We start from the raw sequence: 17,925 nt of genomic DNA, 5'->3' as shown, positions 1-17,925 counted from the left end.
CTAAAGCAGGACTGTTTGATACTCCTCTCTCTTACTTACCTAGTATTTCCCAGGGGCCCAGTCCCTCAGCAGAGGCAAGGGGGGGGGGACCTGGCAACCCTGTCCCCAGCTCCTGGGATATGTTCTGTGAGCTTAGATGCGGTTTGAAACTGTGGAATCAAAAGACTGAGCCTTAAAAATATAGCGGCAATCATGTGGTACATCACATTACAGTTATATATATATAGATATATTCTGATTTTCTGGTTTGCCTAACTGCTGATCCCTTTTCTTAAATGAAATGAATTCTGTGGACTTCCAAAGCCCGCCTCACTGTTTCCTGTTTCACAAATCAGCTGGAGAACCCATCAGAGTTTGAAGTTTGTTTGCTGTAGTTGGAATTGGGACCTGGTAGTTCCTGTTCTCCTTTTTGGCTCCTGAGATAGATTTGGCTGCTGCACAAGAGATTTTACCTTTGGATTCAGAATTACATACAAGTGGTTTGCAAAATAATGACTGAAGTGTTTCCAAGCAACATAGCTCAGAGTTTTAAGGCTCCCGTGAGGTGGGGTGGTAGTGGTACATGAGTAAGCCATCTCTCTTTTGATGGCCTTTATGTGTGGCTCTTCAAATTTCGTAATAGAATATTTTTCTTTGGTTGTGGAATTTACCACCCTGGAGAACCCTTCTGGAGAAAGGTCCCCGTGTATGGTATAAGTTTTCCAGTAAATGAGGGACAGTTCAGTCCGGTGTATTTGTGTTTGTAAAGTGCTGTTAAGTTGCAGCCAACTTACGCTGACCCCGTAGGGTTTTCAAGGCAAGAGACGTTCAGAGGGGGTTTGCCATTGCCTGTCTTTGCATAACGACACTGAACTTCCTTGGTGGTCTCCCATTCAAGTACAAACCAGGGCCGGAGCTGTTTGGCAGCTGAGAACTGAGAGATTGAGCTAGCCTGGCCCATCCAGGTCAGCCACAACTATCTGTTGATAGTTGTCACTTTGAAATCCGCTTTGAAGGCAGGAGTTGAACATCTGCTCTGCAACATCGAACCAAAATGTATGTCAGGGGAGGAGGTAGTGGTCACACAAAGTTATCCAGTCTCTTCTGTATTCCTGGATTAATGTTAGTGGGAACTGCTGACTCAGTAAAGATTCAAGTCACAAAGATAACGAAACAAATCCAGAACTTCATTGTGATTAAGGATTTTCGGCTGCCAGTTCACTGATTGATTGCATTGATCCAGTTTTTTTAAAATCAATATACAGATCATCAAAATGTCAAGCAGATGTCTTCTTGGTTAACAGAAGGAAGTGTAAACAAGCAAATGACTATTAAAAGGAACAGGCTTCTTTAATAGTTTTGTTTCCATTCTGCATCACAGCATTACACAAGAAAGAAAAGCGGTGCCTTCATGTTGCAGCCGACTTGTGGCTACCCCTCAAGGGGTTTTCAAGGCAAGAGACGAAGAGGGGTGGCTTGCCTGTCACCGCATAGCAACTCTGAACTTCCTTGGTGGTCTCCCATCTAAATACTGACCAAGATCTGACTGAACCAGGGTAGCCTGGGCCATCCAGCCCTGCCTAAAAATCAAGTGCACCCGTATCCAGCAGCCCACCCTGTTAACATTTTCCCTTGTGGTGAATCAGTTGGCATCCTCAGCTGAACAAAATTTTAGCCCCTTCCCACATCTCTAGCTCATTCCCTTTCTTTGGATAAAAGGCAGATATGCAGAAGGCAACTTGTACGCTACAGGTTATATTGGTGCTCCTTTGCTCATCTGATCAGGTGCCACTCTAAAAAAGATCAACCCCTGCCCCTAGCCCTGTGCCTTTTCTGCTGTGTCTTCCACCTTGTGGAATGGCCTGCCTGATGAGGTCAGGAAGTCTTCCACCCTTCTGGCATTCTGCTAATTATGAAAAGATGAATGATTCAGGAGGACATTTTTACAAAGGATTTTGACATTTTTACAAAGGATTTTTACATTTTTACCAGGGTCATCTAGTCCAACCCCCTGCACAATGCAGGACATTCACAACTACCTCCCCCCACAGGCCCCCAGGGACCCCTACTCCATTCCCCGAAGATGGCCAAGATGTCCTTCCTCTCAAGATCTGCCTTAGAATCAACATTGCTGACAGATGGCCATCTAGCCTCTTCTTAAAAACCTCCAGGGAAGGAGCGCTTACCACCTTCCGAGGAAGCCTGTTCCACTGAGGAACCGCTCTGTTAGAAAATTCTTCCTAATGTTGAGATGGAAACTCTTTTGATTTAATTTCAACCCGTTGGTTCTGGTCCGACCTTCCGGGACAACAGAAAACAACTCGGCACCATCCGCTATATGACAGCCCTTCAAGTACTTGAAGATGGTTATCATATCCCCTCTCAGTCTTCTCCTCTTCAGGCTAAACATACCCAGCTCCTTCAGCCTTTCCTCATAAGACTTGGTCTCCAGTCCCCTCGCCATCCTTGTTGCCCTCCTCTGGACACGTTCCAGCTTGTCTACATCTTTCTTAAATTGTGGTGCCCAAAACTGAACACAGTACTCTAGGTGAGGTCCAACCAGAGCAGAGTAAAGCGATACCATCACTTCGTGTGATCTGGACACTATACTTCTGTTGATAAAAATTCCCACTCTGCCATGGAAGCTTGCTGGGTGACCTTGGGCTAGTCGCATACTCACAAACTAACCTGCTTCACAGGGTTGTTGTGAGGATAAAATGGAGGAGAGGAAAATGTTGTAGCTGGCTTGGGTCCCGAATCAGGAGAAAGGCAAGGTACACATGAAGTAAATGAACATGCAGTCAGTGAATGTTATTTGAAGCACGTTAATATGATTCATTGAAGGACTTTAAGCCTGATATTAAAAACACACACACACACACACAACTTTTTGATGTATAAATAGTGAGGTGGTCTCTGCGTAAGGACAGCAATTGATTGTATATCATTTCTTTCCTTTGCGGTACAACTTTTAAGTAGCTGACGAGCTTTCCTTGGCGCTGGGCCTCTTCTGAATGAAAGTTTATTTGTTTAGCCAAGAGATGTTACTGTTATTTACACATATACTGGAACAAGGATCCATGCTCCATTTCCCTTCCTGGGTTCACATAAATATTTTTATTTCCGTGACCCACTTCTTAACTCTTCACTTAAATGGACACATGTTTATTAAAGCGGAGGCCATTTCTCCCATACTTCGAGGGCTGAGAGTTCTTCAGTGTAAATTCCTGGTGTTCCCCTGTGACAGGGGTGGTGCATTTAAGTCTGCTTCCAGGGTGAACTCCTGAAGCAGCTGCGCAGCTGATTGTACATTGTTTGCTCTTTTAAAATATGCTTTTTATTGTTCTGAACAGTTATATGCTTATGGTTCCAATGCCACCCATTTCTCAAATGCCCCACGGTTTGGGGTGGTGCCTGTCTCAGTCAACTGAGACAGAGGCTGGCTGTGGAAATGGTAGAACAGATTTCACAACATGTAAAAAATAATAATCACATGGACTATTGTGAGTGCACCACCTTGTAGAAAAACCTGGCTCATCAAAGAGAGAGGTTCTAGCACGACCTTCTTCCTCTGTGCAGTGTTTTTTAAAATTTAGAGAAATATTCAAATATGGGATTCCCCACTCCCCAGAATGCAAACTGAAGGGGTCAGGTCCTTTTGACCATGATCTTATTCCTACCTGCCCTCTGCTTGACCCAGAATTGTATTTTTAAAAGGATTTCGAATGGAGCAGGTTTGCAGGATGGAATATTTTCTGCTTTCCTGTTCACATTGCGCCACACTGTGCTCCCTGAAAAGCTGCTTCAGAGAGTTGCAGGATCTTCAAGAATGGTGTAGGATGGGGGGCGGGGAGGCAGGTTCTGCACAAATTTCCCTCTCTTCTTGCACAAATCATAGAAGAACTCATGCAAGGGGTGGAGAGTGATATCTGCTGGTTCCTGCTTTTGGCTGCAGCGTGCCACATCCCTTGCCATTCATGAGGGTCCCTTAGACTTCAGAATTGCTGTCATGGTGGGAGTGGACTGAAGCTGCAGATTTAGGATGAAGCAAGTGAGAGCCCGAAAGAGCTTCGAGGGGGGAATCCCAACCTGTCCCTCACGTCACCTACCCTGGCACAGCTACAGGTCTCCACAGCTGTCTCTGGACCCAGCCGCGGCAGCTGCAGAGTCCGGAAGCCATTCTGGACACGTGCGGAGAATGCTCTTTTAATTTGGGGGGCAGGGGGTTATGCCACCCAATGAATTATTTTAAATTTTTCAGATTTTTCTGCAAAGCAGCACTGTTTGTTTACAGTCAGTATGGCCACAATGTGCAGGTTTAGAAATCCACAGATTGGGCCACGCTTGACTAGTAGATTATAACTAGAATATAACCACTAGTAGAATATAAGATACTGCCTCTCATCCAGTTTCCACAATCCACATGTCACTTCTCAACATCTTTTTAGTATTTAGATCACGAGAGATATCAGTGATCTCAGCCTCTCCTCCTTTCTGTGTTTCCTGGGCCGTGGTCTGTTTTATGTAAGAGATTTACATCTGGTGTACTAAATATACATTTCAGTTTGTATATCGTTGAGGCTACTCTGCTTTCTTCTCCCTTTTCTTTTGGACTAACCAAACATCTTGTTTAACTCTGAAGTAAACTACGAGTGTATGGCCCAGATCCTGGCATTCCTTGCGCTGGAGTTGTTGTCTGCACTGAAGAAGCCATATGTGAACCTCACCAGGCGTTCCGGCTTTTCCTTGAATGTTCACAGCTGTGTGTCTGCATTTTAGTGAAAGGAACATCTCAGAGGCCGATCTTTTCTGAGTAGCTGATTCCCCCCCCCCTTCTTAGAGGTAGAAGGTGATCAATGCCAAGCCCCAAAGCTGGTCACTCGCTTCAGCCTGTGCCAGTGGAAAGGGGTACGTAGGGTAAATAGTGTCGCTTTCCAAATACAGCCGTTCTTTAGTTTGTTACCCTAGTTCTCTCTTCCACACAGACGTGTTCATTACTTGTGATGACCAAAGGTGCATGTGTGAACAGGCTGTTACAGGTATAACCTCAGCTGTGTTTCACATCAGCCAACCACGGTAGCCTTGTTGAGGCTTGACATTTGACCTCACATACAAGACACTTGGCAATCTTCCCAATAAGCATAGTTGCCATTTCTTCGGAAAGGGGCAATGTGCATACATTCCAGCTTTGGATAACACACACCAGACCCCATATTATCTGGAGTCTGGTACATGTGAACTGAGGCAGAAAAATCTGCATGTTGTCCCCTTTCAGAAGAAACAGCAATTGTGTGTATTGTGAGGATCACGTGAAGTATGTTTGTTCCGCAGTACCAGGAACGTAACCTCTGAAGAGGTCTATTGATGCTAAGTGGAATGATCTCACATATTGTGGCCAACTTTTCTTTCTAACGAGTGCCTTCAGGCCCCAAACTAACACACCAAAAGTGGTTTCAGAGGGCAGCTGTGTTGGTCTGCACTCGTAGAGCAGCTAGATCCGAGTCCAGGAGCACCTTGGAGGACCAACAGGATTTTCGAGGTATTCGTTTTCAACAGTCAAAGCTCCATTCATTTAAATACATCAGAAGTGGGTTGGGCTGTAACCTTTCTTCCTGAGGTGCTAGGGTTTTTTCTTCCTTTCAGGAAATATTTGCTTGGATGGAACATTAAAAATGCTTGCAGCCTGAAAAAATGTGATCTGTTTTGCAACTGCAGAATTCTGTCGCCTTATTCTGTTGTATGCCTAGACTGGGCCTTTGTTGTGAGTCACTGATGGTTGAGAAATCAGGTGACATAAATAAGAGTATGGTATGAACCATCCATGAGCACATATGTACAATATTTGGTATTGTCCCAGATACTTTGGAGATTTTGCTTCTGAACCCTGTGGTGGAAAGGGTTTCAAGAAATCAAGAAATCGTGTGTTGCACCCAACTAGAGGTGTTGTGAATTTTGCAGTTCAGCAGTCAAACATACCCTGTTCAACACGCATGATCAGACCATGAGCTGGTCCCGGGTAGGGACAGCTTGCATCAAGCAACTTGAAAAGCTGTTGGACAAATTTGCAGCTGCCTAGTGGTCAGAAGCTGGCGGGGGGGGGGGGAGAGAGAGAGAGAGAGAATGAAGTTTACAGATCCTCTCTTTAATCACCTGTTGTGCTGATTAAGGAACATGAAACTTAAAAATAGCTCTGCAAAAAGGGTTGGAATGACCACAGCTGAGAACAATCTTTTTGACTTCATAAGTGTTGTGTGTATTGTACCCATGTAGTTAGACACAGACCTTGCACAATGTTTACGTTTTGAATAAAAGCAATATAAAATAGGTCTCTGGAGTTCCTGTTGTTGTCCGTCAGCATCTGCTGACGTGTTGAGTAGGATTCTAACAAACCTCTGCAGTTGTTGGGGCTTTCTCCTCTGTTCTCACTGGGTTGCGTGATGAAACTGTGGCCCTGGGAACCAGGCATTTCCTCCACAGGCCTCCTCTTACGTCTGTCAGTCAGTCAGTCGGTCAGTGTGCCTCATATTTATCCTGCCCTTCCTCAGTACAGTTGGGGAGTAAGAATGACGTTTGAATAAGTTTACCAACCAAGTCCTTGTTGTCCTTCGGCCCTCCTGCTGCTACTCAGTTCTTCAGCCTTCTCCAGTGGGGATGTCTTGGTGTCAGGTGTATTCCAGCATAATGGTGCTGGTCTTCAGGGTGTGCTGGCTCAGGACCCTTGACTGACATACTTCAAGTGTAGGACTGTACTCTTAGCATTTGAAAGAATTGCACAAATTATTGGAGGACAGGTTTAACCGTGGCTATTAACATGTTCAGAGGAGGAGGAGGAGGAGAGTTGGTTTTTATATGCCGACTTTCATTACCACTTTAAGGAAGAATCAAACCGGCTTACAATCACCTTCCCTTCCCCTCCCCACAACAGACACCCTGAGAGAGTTCAGAGAGAACTGTGACTAGCCTAAGGTCACCCAGCTGGCATCACATGGAGGAGGGGGGAATCAAGCCCAGTTCTCCAGATTAGAGTCCACCACTCCAAACCACCGCTCTTACAGCCCATTCTTGAGGCGTGCCGGCGGGTGCGCCCAAAGCCCTTAGGAGGCCGACGAAGGCCTCTGCTGGCACAGGGGCCCACAATGCCGGCGCCCGGAAGGTGCACGCCAGCGTGAGTAGACCCAGCGTCGGCGTGCAGGCCCGGACACTGGTCCTCTGACCCACTCTAATCAATGTTCTGGCTGCAGCATTGTGTACCAACTGTAACTTCTGGACGGTCTTCAAGGACAGCCCCCCCACAGAGCACACTGCAGTAATCTAATCTAAATATTACCAGGACATCCACCACAGCGGCAAGATCTTTTTTGTACAGTTCCCCTCAATAAACTTCATTTCTGTTCTTACCATTTCTGGATCTGAATGTTACTTCCGGGCTTGTAGGGTGTCAAAGGTCCAGCTTGTCAAAGGTCCTTTGCAGCCATCCTGTGGGTCTCTGCCTAGATTAGGGGGCATCTTTTTAAGTTAGGTGTGGAATCCTAAGGCAGCATCTCCTTTAGTTTAGGAGGTGGGAGAAGGAAGAGTAGCTTACTTACACTCTTTTTACAGTGTGGATTGGTGCTCATATTGGAAAGTGCTGTGTATGTGTGTCCCTTGAGTTTCTGTAACCCTAGTTAGTGTGAAAGCTGGTCAATGAAGAAAGCTGACAGGAAGAAAGTAGACTCCTTTGAAATGGGTAGCCGTGTTAGTCTGTTTGCAGTAGTCAAAAAGGGCAAGAGTCCAGTAGCACCTTAAAGACTAACAAAAATATTTTCTGGTAGGGTATGAGCTTTCGTGAGCCACAGCTCACTTCTTCTAGCTGTATCTGAAGAAGTGAGCTGTGGCTCACGAAAGCTCATACCCTACCAGAAAATATTTTTGTTAGTCTTTAAGGTGCTACTGGACTCTTGTCCTTTGAAATGGACTGCCAAAAAAACAAATCAGTGGGTTATAGATCAAATCAAGCCTGAACTGACCCTTGAAGCTAAAATGACTAAACTGAGGCTATCATACTTTGGTCACTTTATGAGAAGAGAAGAGTCACTGGAAAAGACAGTCATGCTAGGAAAAGTTGAGGGCAACAGGAAAAGAGGAAGATCCAACATGAAATGAATTGACTCTATGAAAGCCCTCAATTTGCAAGACCTGAGCAAGGCTGTCAAAGATAGGATCTTTCGTAGGACTTTGATTCATAGGGTGGCCATGACTCAGAAGCGACTTGACGACACTTAACACACACACACACAGTTAGCACTGCAGTTCGCTGCTACAGCTGTCTGTCAGTTCTGTAATTTATCCTTGAGAGGCAAGATTTGAGCATTGAAAAGGGCACTAAATGCATTGCACTGTTGGGTGCTAGATTTGCTTCTCCAAAGACGAATGTTTGAGATGAAACTGTTTATGAGGCTTTCATGTAGTATATGTTTTGCATACTACAAATCACTACCTTTCCTTCCATGGATGTACTTTATTATGTTTTCTCTGGTGAACCTTTTTTCCCATTTTCGTCCTGCAATAATAATAGTATAGGTTCCGCAGAGAACCCGTGTATCTTTGAAAGGAACATGCTTTCCGATGCAGTAATTACAGCTGGAATGGGAAGCCTCTTGGAATTATTGGTTTACTGGGCAAGTTAGTTGGCATGGCTTAAAAAAAAAGAGAGACAAGGAAACAGATTGCTCTATTTTTGCCCATGTTGCTTTTGCCTCATCTGTAATTTTCAATTCAGTGGATCGTATGCCAGCACTGGCCTGCCCTCGAAAGGTTTCCTTGCTCTCCTCTTTCGAAAATAACCTTTAATAATTTGGGTTGCCTTATTTATTTATTTAAAACATTTGTTAGCCGCCTTCCTTATGAAGCTCGAGGCGGCTTACAGCATAGAGAAATCCCAAAATGAAATACCTTAAAACATAAAAAAGCAAGGTCTAAAATTACAGGTCATGACTGCTCATAACTAAACCAAATGCAGTCCTAAACAAAACCATCTTCCTACTGCCTTCCATGTGCGCCTCCCTCGGGAGGTTGTTCCATAATAATGGGGCTGCCACTGAAAAGGCCCTTCTCTCTCTCTCTCTCTCTCTCTCTCTCTCTCTCTCTCTCTCTCTCTCTCTCTCTCTCTCTCTCTCTCTCTCTGTCTCTCTGTCTCTCTGTCTCTCTGTCTCTCTGTCTCTCTCTGTCTCTCTCTGTCTCTCTCTGTCTCTCTGTCTCTCGTGTGCCCACCAAATGAGCTTCTTTGGTGGGACTGTCAGGAGGGCCTCTCTCCCTGTGACCTTAATTCACAGGCAGAAACATGTGGGAGAAAATGGTCCTTCCAATAACCCAGTCCCAAGCCGTGTAGGGCTTTATAACATCCCCTCCCCAGGTGCTTTTTAAAATCCTTTCTCCATCTGTGTGCGACAACTGATGTTTGGGAGTCCTCTCTGTTTGGTATTGTTATAAAATATGTGTTAAACAAATTCTGTGGTTGTCCTGTTTCCCCACACACACTCCTTTTCAAATTATATTATAATGAGATATTTAAAATTGGAAGTTCAGGAACCATTAGGAAATACCTCGAACCTTTAATAGATATTCACAAAAAAAGTTGCTTGAGACATAATTGATTAGATTCCCCCTCTCTTTGTTTATTTTAAATTTGCTGCTTCAGCGATGCCTTTGCTTGTGGGGATGGGGGGAAGGCCCTTGCTGCCCCCCCCACTGAACTGGCAAGGAGGGAGGGGCGCGGCGTCATTGCTCACCTCCCACCGAGCCGGCAACAAGGGAGTCGGGTGGGGAGGTGCGCCACCTTCCCCCAGCTGGCAAAGAGGGGGCTGGGGCCAGCAGTGGTGGTGATGAGGAGAAGGGATCCCCCACCCCACCCCCGGTGAATGTCTCGGGTCCCCATTTGTCAATCCTGAATGCATATCCCTAACTGAAAGGAGAGTGACACCCTTAACCAGAAATTAAGAGCTGAAATTCTTGCATAGATTTTCACTGGTCCTTAGCCCAAGCCCAGAGGCTCCCGGACTCACCCAGGAGCCTGTTCTGCTGACACGGGAGGGGAAAGGGGGAAGGAAGCCAGGCAAGGCAGAGAGGAGCAGTCGGTGCGGCTTTCCTGTGCTGATGGAAGGACCGACAATCAGCTGTTTGTTCGGCCTCCTTTCACCTGCACCTTTGGTAACGGCTGGGAAGGGCTTAGAACAGCCCTACCGGCGGCTTGGGGGGTGGGGGGTGGACCGTTGCTTTGGAGAACGGATGGTAGGGAGTTTTCACTCCTGTCCGTTCCCAGAGCATATAAGGGGTGGCTTTCCCCTGCCTCCTCAGTCTGCCTTCGCTGCTTGTCTGCCTTCATACAATTAATGCTTTTGACTTAAAACATTACTTAAAAGATAAGTTGTACATGCAGACCTGATCCTTCCCAGCCAGTAAAGTACAGCTAAGTTGACTTTTAGTGTAGAAACTGTCAGGATCAGGCGTCTGTCTCTAGCATCCCTTAAGCAAACTCATTCAGGCAGGTAGCTCTGAAGCAGTAGTACTTTCTTAGGAGCAAAAAGGCAGATTAAAGGACCGACTGCCTACAGGCAGGTGAGGCTGGTAATGGCGAACATAGGCAGGTTACATGTTTGAAAGCACTACAGGCTGTGAAGGTAAACATGGCTAAGCAACCCCGAGATAAGCGATTCCCAGGAAGGAAGACTAAACATTAGAGCACAGCTGTGGAAAACAGGACGAGCGAAATTGTACACAGGGTTTACAGGCATGAGAACCAAGCAACGGTTCCGGAACTTACCCGGAGCCGGCTTTGGTGTCCTGGGCGGGGGATGGGGGTGTCGGAATCGCCTATTAGAGCAGGGCGGGGCTGCCAGGGTCGGTCGGCTGTTGCAGAGCAGGAGGAGAGGTTTTCGCTCTGGCCTCCTGCTCTGTGCATGACCGGGCTTCCCCCCCCCCCCGCCTGAGGCTCATTCTGCTTCCGGCTTTGGCCCACCCTCCCTCTCTAAGGGCTGTAGGGCAGGATATTCTGTTTATATTGTCACAGCTTGGGCGGTTTACGCATGGGCGCATGGGACTGGATGGGTTCTGACGGGGGGAAGCGGCCTGCGTGCCAACTGCGTCCCAACTGGGGGACCTCAATAAGGGGTTTTGGGGGAGGCCAAGGGTGTTGAGCTGCCGCATAGGTGGCGGCAGGTTTGGCCTCTACCTGAGTGACAGGGGGAATACCACATACCGTCATCCTCTACTACTCCCAGCGGGACCGCTGGGAGTTCATGCTCGCATCAGTTCTCAGCGGGCCAGCTGATGCCTCCATCCAGCCTCCCATGCTTTGCCAATGCGTTGGTATCCTTTTGCCATTAATTTTAGTTGTGGCCATGTTTTTCCAATCAAAATCTGTTCTTTATTAAATAAAAGTGTTGCAGTTTTTTAAGAAAGTAGGCAGTAGCTTTACCATATTGTAGTCCCCAGCCTAATAGCCCTGGGACAGCAAGGACTTGACGTGTAGCCAGAAACTGGCCTACTCATGTCAAGAGCCTTTACTCCTGCTAACAGCAAAGTCCTGTAATTCCTAGGTACCGGACGAGGAACCTAAGCAAAAACAAACAAACAAACGGAACGGACTTGGATTCTTTTATTCGCAGTTGCCCCACTTGCGCTACAGCCAAGAGGGTGGTGGGGAAGCCACCCGGACTTTTGAAGCCTTTGGAAACACCTTCGACTCCCTGGGAAGTTATTGCCATGGATTTCGTCATGGATCTTCCTCCCAGCCGGGGGGGGGGGGGAACGGTACTATGGGTGGTCATAGAAACAAGCAAAACCTGTTTTATGCCTGTGCTGGTGAATGAATCCTCTCTTGAATCTGGTTGCTGGATGTTGTACCTAAGTAGAGGTTTGTCTGTTCTTGTACTTAATCAAAGTTCAGTGTTGAGAATTAACAGTTCAAGCAAGCATCCGCTCTAGTAGAATGGATTGATCCTTTTTACATTTGCCCTGTTCTTCCTCCAGTTAATACAAGTTCTCCCCTTCATTTGTCCTCAGTACAATACTTGGAAGTATGTTAAGTTCAGACAGAATGACTGGTTCAAGGTCACCTACTGACTTTTGTGGCAAGTGGGGATTTAAACCTGGATCTCCCAGGCTGGTTTAAGCCAACTTCTACATCACGTCAACTCTAATTGTGGTAGGGTTGCTTTAGAGTAAGCAAGTTTAGTTTGAATGTACTTTATGGATTGCTTCACCAGTATATTGTCCTTACTGGTTGAATATTCTGCTGTAATTTAACTACTTCACCTTTATTGAGTGATGCATCTGTCCCAGCAAAATTCACATATTTGGTCATGTAAAGGAGTCCCGTCCCCCCCCCCCCGTTTTTTTTTGTTAAGAAATTGGTAGATGGGTAGGAGTTTCTCCTATTCTCAGTATTCCACTGGGAATAAGATGACTTTGAAAATGGGGGGGGGATGTGTGTGAGCTTTATGTTGTTCTCCCCCCCTCCTCAGTATTGCAGGGATACAAAAGTCAATGACACTGTATCTGTGTCTAGCTTGACCCTAAGTAGACTTGACTCCCTCTGCTCACTTTCAGTCCCCCCCCCCCCCACCTAGCCTGATCTCAGCAGATTTCAGAAGCTACGCAGGGTTGGCTGTGGTTAGTACTTGGATGGGAGACCACCAAGGAAGTCTAGGTTCCTTATGCAGAGGAAGGCAATGGCAAAACACCTCAGTCTTTTGCTTTGAAAACCCTCCTGGGTTGCCATAAGCGGCTGCGACTTGACCACACTTACACATACGCATGGATGTATGCCTGACCTGGAAGGCTCATGCTAGCCCGATCATGTCAGATCACGGAAGCTGAGGAGGATCAGCCCTGGTTGATATTAGGATGGGAGACACCAGGGAGTACCAGGGTGGCTACACAAAGGCAGGCAACAGCAAACCACCTCTGTTTGTCTGTTGCCTTAAAACACACACACACACACAAATGCTTTAATGCATCTGAACAAGTGAGTACTGACTCTCAAGAGCTCATGCTGCCATGAATTCGGCTAGGCGCTTACAGGAGACTATAACGGCTAATCCACTGAAAATTCTTGTTTGTTCCTTGTTGACATTTCATTTTCAAGTTTATTGGTAGGAGCATTATTATTATTATCATTATTATGACTACTACTACTATTGTTGTTATTTATTGCCTTTTTAAGGCTATAAACTGGCCCACAAAACTAAGCACTGCAACAAGTTGGTAGTATTGACTGCTCATAGCTATAATAGACACCCTTCAAATAAGGAGCTATTTGGCCCGAGGTGGGCTGGAGCACAGTACTGCTTCAGAAATAGTCTGCCATAAGCATATTACATACATGGTAGGTATGCTGTTGCCACATATATTACCTGCCCTCGTCTTCCTTTTCTCATGGATACAGCTTGTGAAACATGTAGTGCGGCTTCCTAAGCACTATGATAATGGGACTGGGCTACTTTATTCCCAGGAAGGAGCATATGCCCCAGCAGGTGGACCTGCATACATTCACATGTTGGATGAGCACTTAAAAATGAGTCCGGGCAAGAGAGAGGTGGTGAGGCAGGCCGGAAGAATTGTGGTTGTTTCCTGAAGGCCACGCGGACTTCCTCTGACCTCTGGGTTGCTGCTGGGGTTGCAGTGGTTGCTGTGGTGATCCAGCAGGGACTGTTCCTCTCTGACGAGGGCTTGATTTCAGTGGCCCATGCCTGGGTAGGGCGTTTGTCACAAGCGGGGGTGCATGCGGTCTTTTTTATATATCTATATCTATTTATTTTTATTTATTTATTTATTTTCATTATATAATGGGGAATACAGAAAGAAAAAGGAAAGGAGAAGGTAAGCATATCTGATATTCCATAAGCAAGCCGAACGTTTGTTGCATACCACGGGAGTCTGTCCTGGGGGGCATATAGAGGAATGTGAAATAGCAGGTTTTGCCTCTAAGCCTCTGCCAAGATTGCAGAGCCACCTTTTCTACCCTTCCTCAGTTGTTATCTATTTTACTATTTGCTATTTTAAACATATTGTCTTTGTATCTACAATAAACTTATTTCGACTTTCAAAATGTATCATAGTATTATCGTGTCATGCCAGTTATCTTTTGGTATTGATGTATTCATAGAAGGATTTCCAATGTTCATGATGTTGATCTGAAGTATTATCTTCTAATAGTTCAATTAGTTTAGCCATCGATACATACTCCAAGGATTTATCTATCTATCTATGTTTCAAATTTAGGGAGATTATTTGTTTTCCTTATGGAAACAAATCACCACTCTTGCTGCTGTGACAAGATACTTTATCAGATCTTGCTGTCCTCTGTTCAGTGTATTGGACGTTTTGTTCAAGAGGAACAATTTAGGATCGTATTTTATATGCTATCCGATAATTCCTTCCAGGCTAGCATGTATTTTTTCCCAAAATTTGTGCACCAGATCGCATGACCACCAACAATGATAAAAAGTACCTCTGGTTTTTTGACATTTCCAACATAGACCGGATGTTGATTTATTCATGTTTTGAATGTCACTTGACGTTATATACCATCGGTGCATGCGGCCTTTGAAGACTGTTCAGAAGTTGCAGCCAGTGAAGCACGCTGTTGCTGTCCTTGTGAAACACACGAACTGCAAGAAACGCAGCACCCTGCTTCCGGCACAGCTTACTGACTTCCAGTCTGCTCTCAAGCCACAGGTGGGCTGAATGCCCTGTATCTTAAAGGTAAAAGTCCCCTGTGCAAGCACCGGGTTATTCCTGACCCATGGGGTAATGTCACATCCCGACATTTCCTAGGCAGACTTTGTTTACGGGGTGGTTTTCCAGGGCCTTCCCCAGTCATCTTCCCTTTACCCCCAGCAAGCTGGGTACCCATTTACCAACCTCGGAAGGATGGTGTGAGGGCCATGTGTCTCTGACTCCCCTTCCCCATTTTTGCTTCCTCTATCTCTGTTCCTTTGAACTCGTAAAAGCAGTTCACACCTCCCTTGCCTTCCTGGACCCCGGCGCCTCATCTGTCTTTCCCAGGTGCCACTCTTGCCCTCCCCTGCTGGGCTTCCTGCATGCACTCCCTCGGGCCGAATGTGGCCTTGGGGATCTGATAGTCCTAACAGTCTCTCTGGGACCTGTTTGATGTTTTGTATTGCACCAATCTATCTTGTAACTTCCCACGACAAAAGAGCCTTGTAGTAGATATATACTGTAACCCCGATAAGCCAGCTCACTTGCAACTTCTAACCCGTGTCTGTCTGGTACTATCTGAAGCCTTCAATAAATCCTTTGTTTCTGCATCCAAGTCTGAGCAAGTGATTTCGTGAAGTTAGCACAGCTAGGTTGAGACTCTCACATTAAGTTGCAAGTCTCTGCCTTTTCGTTCTGCATCTGTACCTTAAGGGACAGTAGTGTCAGGCGAGGAGGAAACCTCAACTCCCCCGGGTTCACTGGACAAATCCGAGGTTCCGGAGAAACTGGACCCTAAGGAGGAGGGTGCCAGACGGAAGGTACCCGGTGCCCCCCACCCGGGACCGGGCTTGGGTACGAAACCCAAGAACACCTTTATCTTCTGGCTGGACTCTCCTAAGGGCTGGTCGCTTTCCCGGACCGAGGCGAAGCACCGCCACCTGGGGTTGTCCGGTACGGGACTCGAGGACGACTCCGCACGTAGGGAGGTCCTGATGGACGAGGAACGGAGACAATGGCAGGAGGAACGCCAAACCATGCTGGAGCGGATGGATGCTATGCAAGCCGTGATGGGTGAGATGGCTGCCGCCATGGACGCCTTGAAGGTACAGCCTCTCCCCGGTAACCCTCCGGATGGAACGCCGGCGGCTCCCCCCGTTCCTCCCAGCGCTCCGGCCCGCCATGACCTGAAGATCACGTATGATGGGTCGGGGGATCAGTTAACCTTCTTTATGGTCCAAGTGGATATTTTTATGCGGGAACAGGCCCGGACCTTTACCTCGGAAGAGTCTCAGGTCCAGTATGTGGCCTCTCTCCTACAAGGCGAAGCGGCCGCGTGGATGGTGTTACAGTATGAGCTCCGCTCCCCGGTGCTGCGAAACCTGGATGAGTTTTTGATTGCGCTCCACAACAGGTTCAGAGGACTCTGATGCAACTGCGCCAAGGGACTAAGTCGGTGTCGCAGTATGCGAGTGAATTCCAGTCTCTGTCAAGCAGAATTCTGGATTGGAGCGAGGCTACCCGGGTGCAGTGCTTCAGGGAAGGACTAAACCCGGACCTGCAACATTGGGCCTTCATGCAAGGTAACCCCCCGGACGTCGAGGGCTGGGTGCGCCACGCCGCCGACATCGAAAATCGGAAGCAGCTTCTGACCCTGTCTAAACAGCGCACTGGCCGCGACTTTAAACCGAGGGGGGACAAACCGGGCGGCACCAAAGACTCCCGAATCCCGGGCGGCGGCGGCCCCTCAATGGCCGAACGCCGCAAGCGTTTCGAAGCCGGGGTGTGCTTGGTGTGCGGAGGTAAAGGCCATTTTGCCTCGCAATGCCCATCCCGCTCCGGGCGCCCAAGTCCCTCTCGCCCAACCCCGACCGAGCCGGAGAAGACCCCGGCGGAGGGCCAACCTCGATGCCGAAGTGGCGCTCCCGGACGCCGGAGTGCACCCACCGCGCTACATGCGAGCGCTCAGGAGGGAGCCTCCACCTCCGCTGGTCCATCGGGACCCCGGATTACAAATGCAGCTTTTGACTCCGCCGAGTCACGGATTACAACTACCACATCTCCTTCATCCAGAGAGGAGGAAGCGTGGGAGATGCCGGCAAAAAACGCCGTCGGTCTGCTGTAAGAGGGGCTCCTCAGCAGACCGAGCCTATCGTTGTGCAAGGAGCTCCACCGATGGTAAGCGCCCAAGAGGATAACGTGTACGTCCGGGTCCACCTGTCTTTACCCAAAGGGGGACCAGTGTTAGAATTCCCCGCACTAGTTGACTCTGGGTGTGCCCGTACCTTGATTAGTGAGGAGACTGCTAAGAAATTACGGGTCCGACGCAAACGACTCCCGGGCCCTCTCCGTTTTTCTCAAATGGACGGTAGTGACTTTAAAAAGGGGCCTGTCACTCACCGTACCACTGCGGTGGTCATGGCTGTGGGAGAACATTGGGAACGACTGTACTTTACCATCGCCCCCATAGTTGCCCCCGTAGTTTTGGGGATGAACTGGTTACAGGGACACAACCCCACCATTGACTGGGTCAAGCGGACCCTCATCTTCCCCGAGGACCCCTGCGCCATGCATGACAAGGACCGAGTGCTTTGCACCCCGGCTGCCGCGTTGGTGGGTTCCCCCGAGCCCGTTCCCGCTACACCCCATCTACCCTCGGAATACTCTCAGTTCGCGGATGTGTTTAATGTGAGGGAATGCGATGAACTACCCCCACACCGCGAAACCGATTGCGCGATCGAGATCGTGGGAGAGGGCAAGTTGTCCAAGGGGAAGGTTTATCCTATGAGCCCTAATGAAAAGACGGTGTTGCGGGACTATTTGGACACTAACCTAGCAAGGGGCTTCATACGTCCCTCCAAAGCTCCGTACTCCGCCCCCGCCTTTTTTGTCAAAAAGAAAACTGGGGACTTGAGACTGTGTATTGACTTTCGTAGACTGAATGCTGTCACTCAGTCTAACGCTTACCCCCTCCCTCTCATTCCAGACCTTCTAGCACAATTGAAGGAAGGCCGAATTTTCACCAAACTGGACTTGGTGGAAGCCTATCACCGTATCCGCATTAAGGAGGGGGACGAATCCAAGACGGCCTTTTCAAGTTGTTTTGGCATGTTTGAATATTTGGTGATTATATTCGGACTTTCTGGGGCTCCTAGTGTTTTCATGCAATTAATTAACGAAGTCTTACATGATTTGTTATTTCGGGGGGTGGTGGTATTCCTGGATGATATTCTCATTTATTCTGAAACC

The 17,925-nt window shown here is 47.5% G+C and overlaps 1 protein-coding gene across 1 annotated transcript in view; it reads left to right on the top strand.

The window, feature by feature from the left end:
- FHOD3 (formin homology 2 domain containing 3) overlaps nt 1–17,925 on the top strand; it is a 437,196-nt gene that overhangs the window by 131,209 nt on the left and 288,062 nt on the right. The gene's annotated exons all lie outside the window — the stretch shown is intronic.

This window comes from Euleptes europaea, chromosome 11, assembly GCF_029931775.1.
Source record: "Euleptes europaea isolate rEulEur1 chromosome 11, rEulEur1.hap1, whole genome shotgun sequence".
NCBI lineage: Eukaryota > Metazoa > Chordata > Lepidosauria > Squamata > Sphaerodactylidae > Euleptes > Euleptes europaea.
The sequence above is the reverse complement of the archived record's forward strand: the minus strand, read 5'-3'. Positions and strand labels throughout refer to the sequence as shown.